Raw genomic sequence first — 21,106 nt, 5'->3', positions numbered from 1 at the left:
ATAACTTGAAACATACTGCATATTTTACAACATGAGGAGCATTGCATACTCTATGCCTCTCAAAGTGGGGTCCGAGGACCCCCAGGGGTACTTAAGGGGGTTCCAGGGGTCCCCAGCTAAATGATGGACAGGGACCAAATGGACCCTTGTGGGTCTGTAACTCTGAGAGTGTACAAATGGAACCAAATGGACCCGCTAGGGTCCATTTGGTTCCGTTTGTACACTCTCAGAGTTAAATTAACATTGATTTTACAATATAAATTGGGTTCCCAGAGACATACATGCCATTAAATGGGGGTCCGTAGCCCTAATGCATGTCAAACTGGGGGGGTCCTTGAATTTAAAATGGTTGAAAATCACTGCTAGAGAGCCGTACAAATCTTCTATTTTGAGGGTGCCTGGCTTATCTTTTCAAATGGGGGTCCGCGGGCTAATGAGTGTCTATTTGGGGGTCCTTGGCACGAAAAAGTTTGAGAACCACTGCTCTATGCAACTGAAACTCATTCAGTGTGCATATACACAGTAAAGACCTCAGTGTTCATTTATCCATCATTTGTAACTCTGGAAGCGTAATAATGTACAGTAACCAAATGGACCCAGTACATTTACAGCAGAGTTAAAGTAGCACTCAGGATTTTACTGTGTACTATTAGAGCGGAACAAAAGCAGGTGGAGGCTGGGGTGGAGGGGGTTTTGCAGCAGAATTGCAGTACAAGACGATTGCCTTCATGCGGCCTTTCCTGCAAGTAGCAAGAGATGATGCGAGATCCAACTTGCGTGACCAATATCGCCACACAATCTGGCTGGACACTGGACAGGGTCAAGACCAGGGCACAGGACCGTGAAGGGGGACACCAGAGCCTGTCAGTGCTTTAGATCAGTGGTTCTCAACCAGTGGTCCGGGGACCACCAGTGGTCCTTGAGGGGGTTCCAGGGGGTCCCCAGCCAAATGAATAGTTAGAAACCAAATTGACCCTTATGTGTCTGTAACTCTGAGAGTGTACAAATTTGTACACTCCCAGAGTTACCTGAATGCTAATGATGATGATACTTCAGTGTAGAAATTAAAATGGTTGAGTCCCTGGCATATCTTTTCAAATGGGGGTCCCTGGGCTAATGTGTGTCAATTTGGTGGTCACGAAAAAGGTTGAAAACCACTGCTATAGATCAACGTCGAGGGGCTCACCGCCGTCAGCACATGTCAGCACAGAGAGCCAATGTGACCGTGACCGTCAAGGCCTCTTAAATCACTGCAGTGAAAGTAGCGGGAGACGCAGGCTGACATACAGACACACAGACACAGCAGAGAATGCTAAATACAATTGCGGTAAATCGTGGTGTATTTGTCTCCAGACATAACTTAGTCAACCACTCAACCATCAACAGGTATACCGTTGAGTGGCTTCTTGTAATTTGATATTATCCAGTGTGGTATGGGAGAAAATTGGCTGGAAGGAGACGAGGAAAGAATAACAATAATAATACATATATGTAATCTTTGCCAGCTGGTACTGAAAGGAGAGGAAGACCAAAGTCAGCTGTCAATCATACAATAAAGAAATGAGGTGGTTTCATCAATACACACACACACAAGCACGTACGCACGCACGCACACATGCACGCACACACACGAATAAGGATGAAGAAAATGGACTATGGCAGTGACGGGAAAGAATGGATGCCTTTCCAAACCACAGTATTTATCCAGATTATACATGGATTAAAATGTCATGAGTCCAGTGGAGGTGAAGCCAGAGAATCCCTGTGTGTGTGTGTGTGTGTGTGTGTGTGTGTGTGTGTGTGTGTGTGTGTGTGTGCGTGTGTGCGTGCGTGCGTGCGTGCGTGCGTGCGAGCGAGCGAGCGAGCGAGCGAGAGAGAGAGAAATAGACACCAATCCATCACTGTATGAATATTATGATGATTTGAGAGTGCTCAAGAGCCATTAACTTGTGTAACATGTGCATATCTTGTGAACTGTGACGCCAGTGGTCCTCAGAGCTTCCAGTATAAGAGGCAGTGCCGCTTTAGACTCCACAGGGGCCTTACGCAGGATACGGGACACATGCACGCGCGTGCATGTGTCCCTCGCGCGCGCAATTTTTTTTCGGGTTTCCCGTGGATAAAGTTACTTTTTTTGTTACTTTATTTCGGTTTTAGTGTGCTGCGCAGCCTGCGCTGATGTGAACGCAGTAATGCACGGTATTTTCTGCTGAAGGGAGGGGGCGGAGAGGGGGCCTCTTTGATCGGCGGGTAGGCGGGGCCCCACGCAACCTGCGTAGTGTGCGTGTAGGGAGAAGCGGCCCTGATAAGAGGTTTGTGTGGAGTTGTGTTCCACTGAATGTGTTTGTCTCAGTTGTGTCGTGTCTTGAAGGTACAATAAGTAGTATTTGTCAGTTGCGTTTTGTAAATACAACATCTAATGTTGGCCCACGCACACCTACTGGGTCATAAGTTGGGGTTGATTCCCAAACGGGCCTACTGGGCCCAAGAGCGTAGGGGCCCCTAAACCAATGCCTCCTTTTGAAGTCACACCCTTATATCTTTACATTTCTTGTCTGACTAATAATCAAATGGCAGGTCTGGGGAATAGGCTCTATTCACAGCAGCCATATTATGAAGACATTCACAGGTGTTGCCAATGATACTAATGAAGGCTCTGTTCCAAGTGTAGCACAGTGGTTTCCACGACCCCCATAACTCTGAGAGTTACCAAATGGACCCGTAAGGGTTCCATTTGTACACTCTCAGTGTTACACACCTGTAAGGGGCCATTTGGAAGCCCATGAGGGTCCCTGGACCCCAACTGTAGACCCACTGGAGTAACAGAGTGTTTCCAGTGGGCCAACATGCACAATATCAGCACCCTGACTCTGTTTGACCAGAATGGAACAGAGCCTTCATTAGTATCATTGGTAACACCTGTGAATGTCGTCATAAGATGGCTGCTGTGAATAGAGCCTATTCAACAGGTGCGGGGAAAGAGGCGAGGTTACACTGACCACGGGTATTGCATAACAGGGTGGGGCATGCATTCCCTATTTGCATCGTTCTCGAGTAGGAAGAAGCTTGGTTTGGCAAATTCCCCGCACCTGTCGAATTCCCCAGACCGGCCATTTGATTATTAGTCAGTATTTTATGCGGTCAGTTTGCACTCCTCAGACATTCTCCACAGACGTTTACCACTGCACAAGGACTTTCCAGAACAGCCGATCTCCCCTCCCATATACATTGCATCGTTCTCGAGTAGGCCGCTGCCCGACGGGCACAGGGGTCTCGTATCTACAGAGAGAGATCTACATGGGCATAAAAGGGACACACACAGACAGACAGATGGGTACAATGTGACATCAGTGATGTCATCATGGTCTCTAAACCCTGTTATATCTCAGAGTGGTGTCTGTCAGTGCATGACATCATCAATGACGTCATCAGGGCCTATGTAATGGCCGCTAACCAGCAAATGCCAACAGATTGTCATACACCGTCTTGCTGATACATGTTTGGATCTTAAGTAAGGACTTTCTGCTACCTGTGTCAGTGAAGCCTGCTTGTGGGTCCTTCCACCTATCCCTGGCACAGCTACTGCTACTGTGCACTCGATTTATTTTACACTGCAAGAAAGACTTGACCAATCCAATTACATCCACGGTGGTGCTGGTGTGTAAGAGATGTTTTGCTGGACTGTGCATCTGAAAGGACGGAAATACGGTCATGCTGCTGTGACAGTGGGATGCAAGGTGTACAGCATTGGCAGTGACTACTCTCAGATCAAGGAGATTGATGTCCACGTCTTCAACACTGTGTCTTTACGCTGGAAGAAGTTACCCCCATGGGCAACTGGAAGAGAACGTCCCCTTGAGGTTCCCTCCAGGCGCAGGTACCACACAGCTGTGCTGATACAGGATATCATCTACATCTGGGGGGGGACTCTTTACGCCGACAACACACTTTATGCATTTGATGTCGACACCCACAGATGGTTCAAGCCTGTGGTTTCAGGCACTGTTCCAGAGGAGAGGGCGTGCCACTCAGCCTGTGTATTGGGTACGGTCATGTATATCTATGGAGGGTTTATCCAAGGGACTGGATTCACTAATGACATCTACAAGTTAGACACCATCACGATGGTCTGGACTTTAATTAACACCATGGGCACTACAGCCCCTTCTTCATACTTAGCCACCATTATCGGGACAAAGATGTTTGTATTTGGGGGACTTCTGGCATACAAAAAACACATCAGAGTGTTTGACACAGAGACCAACTGCTGGCTGAGCACACCTTCTTCACATCTTCTTCCAGAAGCACGCAGAGCCCATTCAGCCTTTACCTACAACGGAGAGCTGTACATATTTGGGGGCCTGACAAACAACTATTTCAACGATGACCTGTGGAAATTCAGTCCAGAGACCTGCTCCTGGAAGAAGATTGAAACCTCCCGGAAGACGGTTGAGTCCAAGGCATTACAACGCATGTGTCGTATAGCTGACATGACCTGTTGCATGGTGGGAGATTGTGCCATCCTCTTTGGAGGAGGTAACACAGGTGATGACCTGTACATCCTAGACTTAAGTCCTACTCTGAAGACGTTATGTAAGCTAGCGGTTATTCTGTATGGTCTGGACCAGTCTGAACTCCCACACAACATCAGATGGGAACTGGCAGTCATGACAACCAACAGCAACAGAAAAAGGAAAACACAAAGTGTCAGGATCTGTGTCTCTGAATCTTATTATGTAGTATTGTTTATTGTTCTCCTTGTACTTTTATTGTGTAGTATTGTTCCTAGTGTTTCCTGTCTGCCCTAGTGTTTGCTACCTGTCTTGTCTCTCCTCCCTGTGATTAGTTATGTTCTCCACCTGTGTCCTGTTGTGCCCCAGCCAATCCCTGTGTTGATTTGTCTTTGTGTTCACCTGTGTCTTGTTAGTCCTGTGTCTATTTAAGAACTGTGTTTGTGTGTGCCCTTCACCAGGTTATTAGTTATTGTCATATGTGAATTTGTCTGTTCCAGTTCTGTTTACATGTCATTAGTTTAGTGTTTCCCAGTATAGCTTAGTTTCCCAGTTTGTCTTTGTGTTTCCAGTTCATTATCTTAATAAATATCCTTTAATTAGACTGCTCTGCCTCTGTCGCGTCGCTTCTGCACTTGGGTCCAACAATCTTGTCTCACTCCGTGACACAAAGTGAATGAGTGAGTGTTTATCGCATCAGTTTATATACAGTATAGCACTTTAGAGGAGCTGAGTTCATGTGATATGGGATATGGGCCCTTCCAGTGTTAGGCCCCGCTTAGACGGAAACAGTCTCTAGAAAACTTGTATCGTTCTCAACTTGCATCGTTCCTGTGTAGGTGGTCTAGCATAATATAATATGAACATGTGTACGCACACGCGCAACAGCCCGCTCCAGGCTTCAAATTGTACCCACCTCAGGTCATGGGTTTTTGTGGTCTAAGGTTGCGGATACAAGCAGCCGAAATGAGGGATATAGAGTGAGTTCAGTCACCTAGGAGAGACTGAATAGAACCGCGGCTCCTTCACTTGGAAAGGAGAAACTCAGGCTCCCGAGCATCTCTACGGAGGTCCTCGCTGCACGTCCAACTGGGAGGAAGCCCCGGGGCAGACCAAGGACCACGGGGGATTATATATCCACGCTAGCCTTGGAATGCCTTGGGATCCCCCAGGATGAAGTGGCTAATGTTGCCTGGGAAAGGGAAGTCTGGAGCTCTCTACTGGAACTGTTGCCCCGCGACCGACTCTGGATAAGCGGGTTGAAGATGGATAGATGGGATAAGTCACTGAATTATATTGGCCAGACTAATATCACTGCGTAGATATTAGTCTGGAATCTCTGTGCGGAACCTGCATTTCCGAGGGACAAATACAAAAAATGACTCTGGTGATAAACCCGCCCCATATTTGTATACTGGGCTCTGATTGGTCCCTCACAACTTCGGAGGGAGAGATATACATTCTCTATTGAGAGGGGCCAGACCTAATCTGCCAAGGACAATTTTCTTTTGCAATGGCAGATTTGTCTGGAACCAGGCTAACTGAATTAAACTATACAGTATACACTGTAAACTCCTTAGTGTTAATTCAACACTGAGTGTTTGATTGATTGATTGAACATTTTATTAGGCAAACAATGTAAAACATCACAATTACATTTATAATACTTTGTCTAACAGGTCCGTCCAAAAAAAATCCTTGCAGTCTGGTTTCCGTTGAGGTCCTTGGTATTTATTTCAGAGACATATAAGCAACCAAACAGTTCAAATATCAACACAAAAATACAGAGAAAATAACACTAAAAGTACAAAAAAAATCACACCCAATGTGAAGTGGGCGGTGTGTGGTCATCACAACATGACTGACTTAAAAAAAACATAAATGTGTTTTTTTTAAAGTCCATACTGCTATTCATAGGGCTGCACATGTGTCATGTATTTCGCTAGCCAATCACAGTCCTGAATTTGCAAAGTCAGCCAATCACATTACAGCTAGTGGTGATGACACTACCTGTAATGTGATTGGCTGACTTTGCAAAAGTATAGATTTGCATTGACTTTGGAAGGGTTAGCGTTGTAGACTGCGTTGTAGACTATTGGCCAATCACGGTGCAGGATTGGTCAGTGTCCAAACCTCACTTATAGGGGGCGGTTACATCGCCCCAAAAACTAGAAGGCATGAAAAACAAAAACAAAAAAAACAAAAAATATGTATTAAAACAAGGGAACCAGGAGACCTGGTACTGCCAGACCCCTAGTGGTTGAAATCTGAATGGCCGGACTTCGCATGACGTGTGTGCAGAGGAAAAGAGGAAAAAAGAGGAAAAATAGGAAAAGAGGGACAGACCGACCGACCAAAGCCTCATGTAGGCCGACCCCCTGGGTCTGGCAAAAAGGGGGGGGGGGGGTCATCTGTCTAGCGGGAAACTGGAACTACCTCCTCTTTTGGCCTCCAGAAAGGTGAGTTTTTAGGGCTGTTTTAAATGAGCCTAGTGAACTGTATTTTTGTTGCCAGACCCAGGGGGTCGGCCTACATGAGGCTTTGTCTGTCGGTCCGTCCCTCTTTTCCTCTGCACACACGTCATGTGAAGTCCGGCCATTCAGATTTCAAACATTAGGGGTCTGGCAGAACCAGGTCTCCTGGTTTCCTTGTCTGTGTGCAAATGGAACCAGGGAAGGATCCATTTGAGCTGACCTTTGCGTGACCTTTGTGAAGCTGACATCATCAGTGATGTCATCATGGTCTCTAAACCCTGTTATATCTCAGAGTGATGTCTGTCAGTGCATGACATCATCAATGACATCATCAGGGCCTTTAAATTGGCCGCTAACCAGCAAATGCCAACAGATTGCCATACACCTTCTTGATGATACATGTGGGTAATTTTCATTGTGTGGCCATTTGCTATTCCTAACTTTTTGGATCTTAAGTAAGGACTTTCTGCTACCTGTGTCAGTGAAGTCTGCTTTGGGGTCCTTCCACCTATCCCTGGGACAGCAAGTAAGACTTGACCAATCCAATTACACGGTGGTGCTGGCGTGTGAGACATGTTTTGCTGGACTGTGCATCTGAAAGGACCAACTCCGAAATACGGTCATGCTGCTGTGACAGTGGGATGCAAGGTGTATAGCTTTGGCAATGACTACTCTCAGATCAAGGACGGTGAGATTGATGTCCACGTCTTCAACACTGTGTCTTTACGCTGGAAGAAGTTACCCCCATGGGCAACTGGAAGAGAACGTCCCCTCGAGGTTCCCTCCATGCGCATGTACCACACAGCTGTGCTGATACAGGATATCATCTACATCTGGGGGGGTTACGCCGACAGCATAATTTATGCATTTGATGTCGACACCCACAGATGGTTCAAGCCTGTGGTTTCTGGCACAGTTCCAGAGGAGAGGGCGTACCACTCAGCCTGTGTATTGGGTACGGTCATGTATATCTATGGAGGGTTTATCCGAGGGACTGGATACACTAATGACATCTACAAGTTGGACACCATCACAATGGTCTGGACATTAATTAACACCAGGGGCACTACAGCCCATTCTTCATATCACACTGCCACCATTATCGGGACAAAGATGTTTGTATTTTTGGGAATAACAGATCGTCCACACAGAGACAGACGTTACCACATCAGAGTGTTTGACACAGAGACCAACTACTGGCTGAGCACACCTTCTGCACAGCTCTTTCTACGCAGAACCCATTCAGCCTTTACCTACAACGGAGAGCTGTACATATTTTTGGGCCTGACAATCAACTCAAATCTCAATGATGACCTGTGGAAATTCAGTCCAGAGACCTTCTCCTGGAAGAAGGTTGAGCCCTCCAGGAAGACGGTTGAGTCCAAGGGGAAAGGCATGCGTCTTATAGTTGACATGACCTGTTGCATGGTGGGAGATTGTGCCATCCTCTTTGGAGGAGGTAAAACAGGTGATGACCTGTACATCCTAGACTTAAGTCCTACTCTGAAGACGTTATGTAAGCTAGCGGTTATTCTCTATGGTCTGGACCAGTCTGAACTCCCACACGACATCAGATGGGAACTGGCAGTCATGACTACCAACAGCAACAGAAAAAGTTCCCCTCCCCCCCAAAAAAATAACACAAAAAGCGAATCCACTAAATGAAATAGAAATGGGCACTCAGTTAGGAGCAAATTGAGGGTACAGTAAACATTTATATTGATACATCTCATGTGAGTAAATCTTTTTTTTTTATATCAGACGATATATATATATTCTTTAATAAAATAAAATAAAAACTCCAGATGAAAATGTGTTTTCTGAAAGAGTAAAAATGATCTACGGCTATTTTCATGATTCCTACGTAGTTTGTTTCACAAGAAACAAACCAAAGTGAGTGAGTGTTAACTCCAGCTAACTCCATTTTTCCGCTTTTGCATTTTTTCCCATAAATCAGTGGTATTGAACACCCTTTACGTCTGTGTGTTGATAAAAAAAATATTGAACCAATGAAAAGTATTAAAAAGCGCTTTTGACAAAACCAAGTCCACCAAAGGGGGGGGGGGGGGTCGAGTTAGCTGGTTTTGCTGACTCCAGGCTCCACCCCCTTTTGACTTCCAACCTCACTGTGAGCTTGGAGGTCCATTTAGCTGTTCTTATCAATGATGAACAGAACCTCCTAGCTCCACTTTTTGTTTTGTTTTTGTCATTTCCTGAAAAATGAACATTTTGATAATTAGCTGTTTGCTGCCGTACAGCAGAAATATAGCACTTTAGAGCAGTGGTTCTCAAACTTTTTCATGTCAAGGACCCCCAAATTCACACTTATTAGTCCACGGACCCCCATTTGAAAAGATAAGCCAGGACCCCCATAAGAGAAGATTTTTACGGCTCCAGCAGTGATTCTCAATCATTGTAATTTAAGGACCCCCCAGTTTGACATGCATTAGGCTACGGACCCCCATTTAATGGCATTTCTATCTCTGGGACCCCAATTCATATTGTAAAATCAATGTTAATTTAACTCTGAGAGTGTACAAATGGAACCAAATGGACCTGTCAGGGTCCATTTGGTTCCATTTGTACACTCTCAGAGTTACAGACCCATAAAGGTCCATTTGGTTCCTATAAATCATTTAGCTGGGGACCCCCTGGTATCCCATCAAGTACCCCCGGGGGTCCCCGGACCCCACTTTGAGAACCAATGCTTTAGAGGAGCTGAGTTCATGTGATAGCGGCCCATCCAGTCTGTGTGGAGAAATCCACACAAAAGTGCAAAACAACAACAACATGCACAACCTAATTTATGGTCCGAATTTATTGACAGGGATAAGCTATCCTCTCAATAAATTCTGACCATAAATTATGAATTACGAAAATGAGACGCGGCATCTCAAGGGGCCATCCTGAATAGCCCCTTGCGATATGCAGCATTTTCGAGGGGGGTCCTAGTATGTCACTCTGTGACATAATAATAGGACCACCCTTCTGAGTGCTGCTGACTCCGTTTGACCAGACTGGAACACAACCTTAATTAGTAACACCTGTCACAGGTGTTACTAATTAGTAGTAGGGTTTACCCTACTAACCCTAACCCTGTGTCAAAATGGCTGCTGTGGAAAAGGTCTGTTGAGAGCAAACAATGCATGGGTACCTGAGGCTAATTGAGAGCAAGCTGACCAATGCAGATGCTGGACTTTGATGATATTGTGGATTTCACACAAAGCAGAGCCAGGGGGACAAAATGCATTGCATAAGGTAAGATATTTTTTGGACTCTGTTCTTATTAAGATTACAGTTGGCTTAATCTAATACTGCTATTTGTGGTTGAGAGAGGCCTATTTTGTCAATGTGCTGTTGGCTTTAACAGATTGTTCCTGTCTTCTGTACATCCAGTGTTGTTGAGATCACAGGGGAAGGTATTTCCAGTCATTGTACTGTTGGCTTTGAGTGTTCCCTATACAGTGGTGGAAAAAGTACTCGAATGTTTTACTTAAGTAAAAGCATCAATACTGCAACGTAGAAGTACTCTGTTTACAAGTAAAAGTCCGGAATTCAAGATTTACTTGAGTAAAAGTACTACAAAAGTATTGGTATCAAAATGTACTTTAAGTACCAAAAGTAAAAGTACTAAGATGTTGATAGCAGATCTACAAGCTCACAATTTCCAAATAGCCTAGGTATGAAATAGGGCTTAAGTGGTTAATTTATGTTTTATAATGTAATAATTTATATCTGCAAAGAAACTAGTGACGTAAGTTTTTAAATAATTGTAGTGGAGTAAAAAGTACAATATTTTCCTTTGAGATGTGGTTGGAGTAGAAGTAAAAGTAGAGACAATTGGAAATACTCCAGTAAAGTAAAAGTACCTCAAAAATGTACTTAGTTACCTTACACCACTGTCCCGATACAGCCCCCATCTGTTACCTCGCCCGTATAGCGCGGTGGTGTAGAGGTCACACATGGGGCTAAGTGTTCCTGTGTGCTGTAAATCCACGTTGAAATGCGGGTGAAATATATCGTGCTGTTGGCTGCAAGTCCGTTCATCTTAAGTTGCCAGGGAAAGCGCGGGGCCCTTTCACATGTCCGTGCCCAGAGGCCCACCGTCTCATGATCCATATGGTCTTAAGTGATAGGAGGGATTTGAAGAAAATCCTACTTTTTCTCCCTGTAAAAAAAAAAACCCCCACCTCATTCACCTGTCTCTCTGCTTTCATCTGCACTACTTAAAGCTGATTTAAGAGCAGAAAACAACATGGAGAACTGCCTCTGGATTGACTGTGTTATGCTCGGTGTATTTCAAGGAAAGGCCAAGCGTCCCTAATGTTTTGTACTCTCTCCAGCGATGGAAAAAAGGTATTCAAATTCTTTACTTAAGTAAAAGTATCAGTACTGCAATTTAGAAACGCTCCGTTACAAGTAAAAGTCTGGTAATCACAATTTACTTGAGTAAAAGTACAAAAGTATTGGTATCAAAATATACTATATAAATGTGTGTGTGTGTGTGTATATATATATATATATATATATATATATATATATATATATATATATATATATATATATACACTATAATATACAAAAGTAAAAGTACTCATTATGCAGAATGTCCCCATTTCACAAGTTTTCAAATTATAAAAATCTTTCGAAAATGCCAGATCTACAAGCTCACAATGTGTCGCATTGTGTACTGTAATGTACTTTGTAATGTATAATGCTTGTAATGTACTTTTTCCCTTTCCTACAAATGTAGTGGAGTCAAAAGTACAATATTTGTCTTTGAAATGTAGTGCAGTGAAAGTCATACGTATCCAAAAATACAAATTACTCAAGTAAAGTACTGATACTCAAAAAGAAATTGTTACAGTCCACCATTGATCCTCAGTGCTTATAAGAAACAAACTAGTTAATTGAAACATATCTCTCTCATATCTAGCCATGGTCACCAGACATGTTTTTGCAACCTTGGATGGCAAAGAGAGCACTTACTAAAATAAAAATGAAAAATTCAGTCAGCCAGCAGATTTCTTTAGTGACTGGTCCATGAGAAGAAAAAAAAAGGGCCTTGTGTTTTTTCAATTTCTCCACACCGTCTCAACATCAACTATCATAAAATGGCTACCTGCTGTTATACAGCTGCACACAGCCTGTTCCTTTCATAAAACAGGTTAAAAGGTGCGATCCATAACTTTTGTTTTGGAGAATAAAACAGTATTTTTACCAATCTACGTTATTCATACCTTTTAACATTAGGACATTTTATGGTGGGGGGGACTGACTTAGTATTCACTGACTTAGTATTCACTGACTTAGTATTCACTGACATAGTATTCACTGACTTAGCATTCACTTAGTATTCACTGACTATTCACTTAGTATTCACTGACTTAGTATTCACTGACTTAGTATTCACTGACATAGTATTCACTGACTTAGCATTCACTTAGTATTCACTGACTTAGTATTCACTGACATAGTAGACATAGTATTCACTGACTTAGTATTCACTTAGTATTCACTGACTTAGTATTCACTGACTCAGTATTAACACTATGGCCCTGGCTGGGGTGTGTAACACCCATGGACACTCACTTTTAGAGTCTGGGTTGAGTTGTCCAAAATTAAGGATATTTCCAGGAGAAATTACAATTCAGAAGCACATCAGGACAAAGGGTAAAGATTCAGGAGTCTCCTGCTAAATTCACAATGCGTCGCATTTGTAACGCGCCAGATTGCCTATTTTCAAATAGGCTATGCATAGGACCCCTGCGAACCACTGGCTTATAGAGGACTTGTGAGTTCAACTCCTGGGAAGGACATGGCTGTTACAGATTATGGCTTTAAATAACGGAAAACAAAAAAACACGTTGTCGACCAAACCATCATGATTCATCGCGTTCACAAACCTTTATCATTAGTCAAGACATCAAGTATAGACCCTGCAAGGCTGTGGCTTGGCAGAGGTCACCACGTGTCATGTCGCTCTTATTTCTCCTGAAGCCACACGAAGCCAAGCCATTTTATTCAGTGCTTAACTATCGGTAAGCGGTGTAACTCTAATCTTGCCTAGTGTTGCCATGTCTGCTTATTATAAGCGACTTTGGGCTTGATTTTGTCTTAAGTTGCATGTAAATATTGGTGGTTGTTGTTTCTAAAGTCTATAGTTGCAATTTTTTGGGGGGGGTTGTCCTAATGTTGTTTAAACCAGTGGTTCGCAAACATTTGTTTGTCAAGGACCCCGAAATCGACATGCATTTGGCTGCGGACGTCCCATCTGAAAATATGTTTCGCCATGGAAACCCATACAAGATTTGTGTTTAAATGTTTTACTGTAATTCCTGTATTCCAGTATTATTCTATATTCCAAAGTTTTCGCTTGCAACGCAACTTGCTGTGACCTTGTAGATTGGCTATTTTCAAATAGCGGGCGTACAGGGTGGTATAACTGATTTTAGATGCTATATTAACCAATTTTGCTGGGGACCCCCTGTGTGTGTGTGTGCGTGCATGCGCGCGTGCACCATCATGCGGCCTAGTCGCTTCTTTTGGTCTTGTTTTCGTAGACCTTCATTGCTTGTTTCTCTCACACAATCTGGCAACGCTGATCTTGCCAAGATGAGTGCAACATCCTTTGAGAGAGAGGCTATTATTTCACACACTCACACAAGGCTTCCCCCTTTATTGGTTTAGACTCTAAACCAGATGTCTCCTCTCACCACCGGACCCTGTGCTGATCACTAGCACTCACCACTGACGCCTCCCCGAAAAACCAATCCTGATTGTTTGAGCTGGCGCCGTGCTAAAGATGTGTCTCCTTGGCATCCGTTCACTCTTTATGTTAATGAACAGAGGCCAAGCGTGGGTGTCATTCCCATGCTTGCTATCTAACCTGAAAGTATAGGGCTGGGCAATTAAACTGAAAATGATTTCAATACCACTATTTTGTTGCTGTCGGGCGGAAACCTATCTCCAGAATATTATAACTGTTAGTGCTTTTTCGTAAATGAATGCCAATCACAAGCTTCGTGATGCGTTTAGATTTTTTGCTATTTTTGAATTTAGATTCTGAAAAGTAACAGTTTTGGACATATGAGCTTTCCACCCGACAGAGACGATTTAGAACCAACAACCGACTTGAACTTGCTCATGTAGGTGAATCGAATAATGGAGAAAGACGTTTTAATTTTTTTTATGTATTCTATATTCATTTATTATATGTTAACAAATCGTCACGAAACAATTCTAACAGATTGTTTTTTTTGTCACTGACTAAATCATTTCTGATTAACCACTTAACCTTTGTATTATACTTCATTGTACAATGATGCAAAAAAATGCGAAAATAGTTATTTTGATCATGTCATTATAGGCCGAAATCCTCAAAAGATGTAGCCAATCTATTATAAATATAGAAATAGTCAAACTCACGACACATCAAATTACTATATCAACACTTTATCAGGCCTTAATAGACGGTCACCCCAAAATTACTTTTTTTCTATCGATTAGTCACCCCATGGATATTTTTGTGTTTTTGTCACATTCCTAAGCCAATAATGTGACGACCAGCAGCGGTTCCAGTAGGAGACACAAAGAGTCTCCTTTGTATCTCGTACCGGAATCGCTGCCTACCGGTCCGCTGGTCATCAAATTATTGGCTTAGGAATGCGACAAAAACAAAAAAATATCTATGAATTTAACTCTCCATGGGGTGACTAATACATAGACAAAAAGGTGAACTATCCATTTAATAAGGTCTGATAGAACAATATGCTATCTACAAGAGCAAAGATAGGAAACAGATCAGATTACCACTACAGCCCGTAAAGCTATTGAAAGAGTCTTATTATAAATACGCATAGGCATCTGGATTGGTGATGAATTAAATGTTAAAATCATGTTGACAACCTGGTTAAAAAACTTGCAGACAAAACGTGGCTTTCCTTATAGAAATAGAAGCTGCTTTCCCGTGTTTAGCAGAAAGAGAATTGCTGAAACTGTATTACTCTCTGTCTTGGATTATGGTGATATATAGACGTGCTGCTCTTAGCACCCTTAAGCCCCTAGAGATGCTATATATCACATGCGCTTAGATTTATTACTGCTGATACCTACAGTACACACACCACTGTAATGTGAGAGAGATGTTGGCCCTCTCTCTCTCTCTCTCTCTCGCTCTGTGAGATGAGATCAACGCTGTTATTCCGTTTTGTTTACAAACCGCTCCTAAACGGATTACCAATCTTCATTAATCCATTATAAGAGCTCAATAGGAGCCTATCAAATCCAGTCTCAAGACTGGGTTGCATTACATTATGTCCCTCGGGTCAACTGTTAACCAACTCGGAAAAAAAGATTGCTTTTCGTTTTTGTGCCACGTACGTACGCGGCCCTAATCCACAATGCACTTTAGATTTTGATCGGTTCAGAACATCATCAGGATGTCATCAGGACAATTTACGATGCAATTGTTTTAACTAGGAATAGATTTAATCTACGGTATATTGAAGTTATAGTGTGCTTTTTAAAATCTGGTTCATATTAGTTTGTCTTTGTTTGACAATTTAGACGTTTAGAAGACGCTCTTATCCAAGTGTGAGGTCGGAAAAAATCTAAGTATGCACTCTAGTCTATAAACAACTAGGTTAATAGTGTAGGGAGAATTGGCTTAGGAATGTGACAAAACCTAAAGAAATATCGATGAATTAAATTCTCCATGGGGTGACTAATCGATAGAAAAGATTTTTTGGGGGATGAACTATCCCTTTAATAGTGTAGGGAGAACCATAGTGCCTCAAAGAAACTAGGATACCAAGTAAACAATTAACCTCGCCTCTGTCTAAACAACATGCTATCTAAATAACATTCTTAACATTTGGGGAAAAACAACAAATCTAAGTAATAACATTTTTTGAGTGGTGCCGAAGGCAACCACTCCTATATCTGGCTTTGTCCGTGTGTCCGTATGTATGTATGTATGTATGTATGTATGTATGTATGTATGTATGTATGTCCACAAACATTGATGACAACATCAGGGGGTCAATACGGGGCTCATCAAAGGCACCACTCACTTCACACAGGGTGTGATTTTTTTTTTTTTTTACATGTGACCAAAATGTATCTGCACCGTGAATGGAACAAAGGTGACAATAAGGGATACATGGAGAGAGAAGTGCACTAGGGCGTGAGGTGGAGGTGGTCGGCAGTTCTGACTGCAATGGGGAGGTACAGTAGAAACCTCATTATGTCCAAAACGGTTACTTTTCAGGATTCAAATTCAAAAACTGCAAAAAGCAGCAGATCCACAAGCTCGAAATGCGTCGCTTTGCGCCGCGTTTCGAGCTTGTGGATCTGCTGCTTTTGAAGCTTTTGTGTGACGCTGTGGTGTGATCAAGCAGGGCGCTAATTTACGAAAAAACACAAGAGGTTAGAATATGGAGATGAGAGGTTTTTCTGCCCGACAACAACGATATATATAACTGTCCAACCTGAGATTCCTCTGTACACAGTGGAATTCCAGTGGTCGTTCCAAACTCAACCCCAAAACAGCAGAGGTGGAAAAAGTACTCAAATTCTTTACTTGAGTAAAAGTACTGTACCAATACTGCATAAAAAATACTCTGTTACAAGTAAAAGTCCAGAATCAAAAAATTATTTGAGTAAAAGTACAAAAGTATTGGCATCAAAATGTAGTTAAAGTACCAAAAGTAAAAGTACTAAATGTTTGAAAATAGCAGATCTACAAGCTCACAACGCGTCGCATCGCGACGCGTTGTGAGCTTGTAGATCGGCTATTTTCAAATAGCCTAGGTATAAAACAGGGCTGAAGTGGTTAATGTGTGTTTCATTATATCATAATTTATATCTGAAAAGTAACTAGTAAATAAAGTTTTCAAATAATTGTAGTGGAGTAAAAGTACAATATTTGCCTCTGAGATGTAGTGGAGTAGAATTAAAAGTATTGGAAATTGGAAATACTCAAGTAAAGTAGAAATACCTAAAAATGTTACTTAAGTAAATGTACTTAGTTACTTTCCACCACTGCAAAACACTAAGGTATGCAAACTGTTAAGGTTAGACTATAATACTGTATAGTGAAAGAAGTGTGAGAAACATCTGGACATCAACAAGGCTGTTATGTTGTGACACCCTGTGGCTCTTCACAGTGCCCACTGATTGAACCTTGCTGGTCCTCAAGGGTCCATGACAGGCAGACTAACCCGATGAGCGTGCACGATTGACACAGGAAGAAGGAGGCATCCATGGGTCACCATTGAGAATTAATATATTGTTGCTGTCGGGCAGATTAATGCCCTACTTGATCATACTACAGCGTCACACAAAAGTATCCAAAATAGCAGATCTGCAAGCTCGAAACGCGGCGCTGAGCGGCGCGTTTTGAGCTTGTAGATCTGCTACTTTTGCTATTTTTGACTTTAAATCCTGAAAAGTAACGGTTTTGGACATAAGAGACAATATCACATCTCTCGTTGCCCTTTTTTGGGAGAAACACATGGGACAGGGCACACATAGGGGAACATACGTAGAATAGACTATTGTTTTTGCTGTTTGTGTGATAATGCCTTCTGCTCTTGCAGAAGACAAGAATGTTGACACTTCTGCTGAAAGATATTGTACCTGTGCTTTAAGAAGTGTGTTTCCTGTATGTTTTAAATTGTTCACGATGAGAGCGCCAAATATTTTCTTTTTAAAGACCAGCGGTGCTCGAGCGTCTTTATGTCACTGTGCGATCACGTTTGGTGTTTATAACTGGCCACAGTGTTGAAATATTTTCAGCTGCAGGCGTTTGAAAGCGTTTTGTGACATATACTGTAAATCCTATTTGATTCTTGATTCTCATGACAACGCGTCACTAGGGCGGCAAACACTCAAACGTTGCAAAACACTCAAATGTTGCGATCACATCACTCAGCCTGTATTCAGCCCTTCAGGGTCAAACGCATACAAGCAATATTATGGAATATCAGTTTTCCCTAACACTGGCAGCATTTAGGTTGGACGTGATTACACTTATTTATAACTATCACACCGAATAAAAAAGACCACTGGATGAACTAGCAGTGGGCTTACAGACAATTAAGTAGCATGGCTTTCAAAATACGCCAGTAAAGTCTGTATCTCATGTTTAGTAGCATGCCCAGATGTTCAGGAGCAGTCAACCTCCAACATTACTATACTACACTATAAGCATTATTCAGCCTTACGGTCTTTACACATGTGGAGAAGCAGATATTAGCTGATGCATTCGTCACTTCCCCGGCGTGTAGCCTTGTCTAGCCTGGTCGCGACCTAATGCAGTATATAGGGGCGGGACTTCCTTCCTATGTATTTCCCCCGGAAACTATATTTTTCGACCAATCACAACACTCACAGATTTACAAAGCCTCAACGTAATTTCCTTGGGCTGTACTTCCACCAAATTCCGGTACTTCCATTTAGACACTCAACAGGCTAGGTCTTTCCCAGCATGCCCGGCGTGTATAGGAACCTCTCCACCAAACAGACTTCTACAGATTACTACAGACTGTCTGGCAGTCGGCTATATGGTGCTACCGTGCTAAAAATAGCCTATACGGCTTGATGTCTGTTTCAACAACAAGCCCGCTGCTATCCGACATTCGAAAGCAAGCTCGTCTGCTTTCGACGCTTCCCTACAACTTAAGCCCCGATGTGACAGTGTATACCCATCGCCCATTCAACAGCAGATTTAGGGCAACAGACACTTTACAACGTCGGTGCGGTGGAGAGCTACCTTGAAGACCTTTACTAAGGGTTCCGGGTCACAATAGACCTTCAAAATAAAAGTTAAGGATGCGGTCACGAGTCAGTCCCGCCCCCCCGAGCAGCCAGTTTTGCTGGCTGACCATTTGTGACCTCCTAAAGAGAATAAATACTAGAACGTACTAAAATTAAAACATCCTGCCCCCCTTTTAACAGCGGTTGTATTTCGACTTAACTGCCAAATAAAAAGTGCAGTCATGAGGCTTCGGTTCACCTCAGCGTCCCGTCCCCGCAGCCGCAGCCTTCGACTCGACCCCTCTCCCTCTCTCTCTCCCTCCTCCCTCCATCTGTTTATCTGTTATCTATCTGTTTAGCGGAATGTCCCCCCCCCCCCACGCCCCCACACCTCAACCCCCACCCACCCACTTTATCACTCCTTCCTTCCGACCACACTGTATGTCTACCGTATATAGAGGCTTTTTACGGGACCTGAGGTCTGGGAGACTTGTGGTGGGACCTCATCCCTCCAGACACCGTTCTTACACTGTTAAAAAACAATCGTCAGAGTTTAAAAGGTGCTGCGAGTGATATTTTGTTCTTAAAATAAGTGTTACATATATGTTTACATTCTGATAGTAATCGTTACTATAGGCCTACAGGGTGTTTGTTCAGTAACAGGGCTTTCCCCGTCGCTCCAGCTCTTTAGTAAACATAAATTACATTTTCAGGTCAAGGATACCAATTTTTGTATCAGAAGATTCAGCGTAAATGCTACATTGTTCCAGTTTCACAAACGCATTGTTTTTTTGTTTTGTTTCAGCACTCCCAAATTCAATTGTTGTCTCCGCCAGGCCGAAGGCATGGCGAGAGAGTAGGTTTTACTCCCTGTCCGTCCGTCCGTCCGTCCGTCCGTCCGTCCGTCCGTCCGTCCGTGTGTCCGTCCGTGTGTCCGTCTGTCACCAGCTGATCTCTGGCCCGGTCGCTGCGAAACTGTGCACACACACTCCTTGGATGCCAATTCAGAACCTCTGGCCCAGATTTTTCACATGGGCCTGTTATAGCGCCACCAGGAGGCCGATTTGTGCAAAACCAATTTCTTTATATTACTCCTACAGATTTTATCCAAACGTCATGCAAATCTGTATACAGTATCTCTATAGCCATGTGATGAACACGGATCTGTCCGATTTCCCATATTCCATCCTCATTGGCTAAGGCTGGCTTCCAAAGTTTGCAGGATTGGTCCATTTTGAACAAAATGCCTCAGATTATGCACTCAGCTTGCGATTTCCGTGAAATTTTACACGCACATTCCCACTAGGCTGAGGAAGAAATGCCACCCTTTTAACACTGGCCTGTTATAGCGCCACCAGCAGGTCTAATCTAGCAAAACACATTTTTGGAACAAAATGCCTCAAATCATGAATGCAGTGTTGTGAAAGGCCTAAGAAGAAACGGGCACCCTTTTCACAATGGCCTATTATAGCGCCACCAGAAGGCCACAATAACCTACCTGCCCTAGCGGAGACCTGTGGTCCGAGGAGCACTTTTTGTAGTTGTCTCCGCCAGGCCGAAAGGCATGGCGAGAGAGTATGTTTTACCCCCTTTCCGTCCGTCCGTCCGTCCGTCCGCCCGTCCGTCTGTCCGTCCACCAAAATGGACAGCTAATCTCCCGCACCGTTGGCTTGATCGCAGCGAAACTGTGCACACACACTCCCTGGATGCCAATTCAGAACCTCTGCCCCAATTTTTTCACATGGCCCTGATATAGCGCCACCAGGAGGACGCTTTTTGCAAAACACATTTTTTCACAGTACTCCTGCAGATTTTGTCCAAACATCACGCAAATCGGTACACAGTATCTCTATAGTCATTAAACGAAACGGGTCTTTCAGATTTTTCATTTTCCATCCTGATTGGCTAAAAATGGCTTCCAAAGTTTGCAGGACTGCTCCGTTTTGAACAAAATGCCTCAAATTATGAACACAGCATGTAATTTCCGTGAAACTTTGCACGCACATTCCCACTATGCCGAGGAAGAAATACCACTTGAGATTTTTCTAATCAGCCTCATGGTGGCGCTATAACAGCCCCATTCGTGTTTTCACCTATAACTGCACCAATCTGTGTAAAACTTTGTATGAGCAGTGCCTAGAGGTCAAGGAAAACCCTTTGCCCTGCATTTTTCACATCTGCCCTTTATAGCGCCACCAGGTGGCCGACTTTACATTACTCCTTCTGATTTTATCCAAATTTCACACAAATCGTCACACATGATCTCTATAGTCATGTGATCAATACGGATCTGTTTAAATTTTCATATTCCATCCCGATTGGCTAAAATTCACATCTAAAGTTTGCAGGAGTGGCCCGTTT

The sequence above is a fragment of the Gymnoscopelus microlampas genome (assembly GCF_963454915.1).
Source record: "Gymnoscopelus microlampas genome assembly, chromosome: 16".
NCBI lineage: Eukaryota > Metazoa > Chordata > Actinopteri > Myctophiformes > Myctophidae > Gymnoscopelus > Gymnoscopelus microlampas.
Note: the sequence above shows the minus strand (reverse complement) of the source record.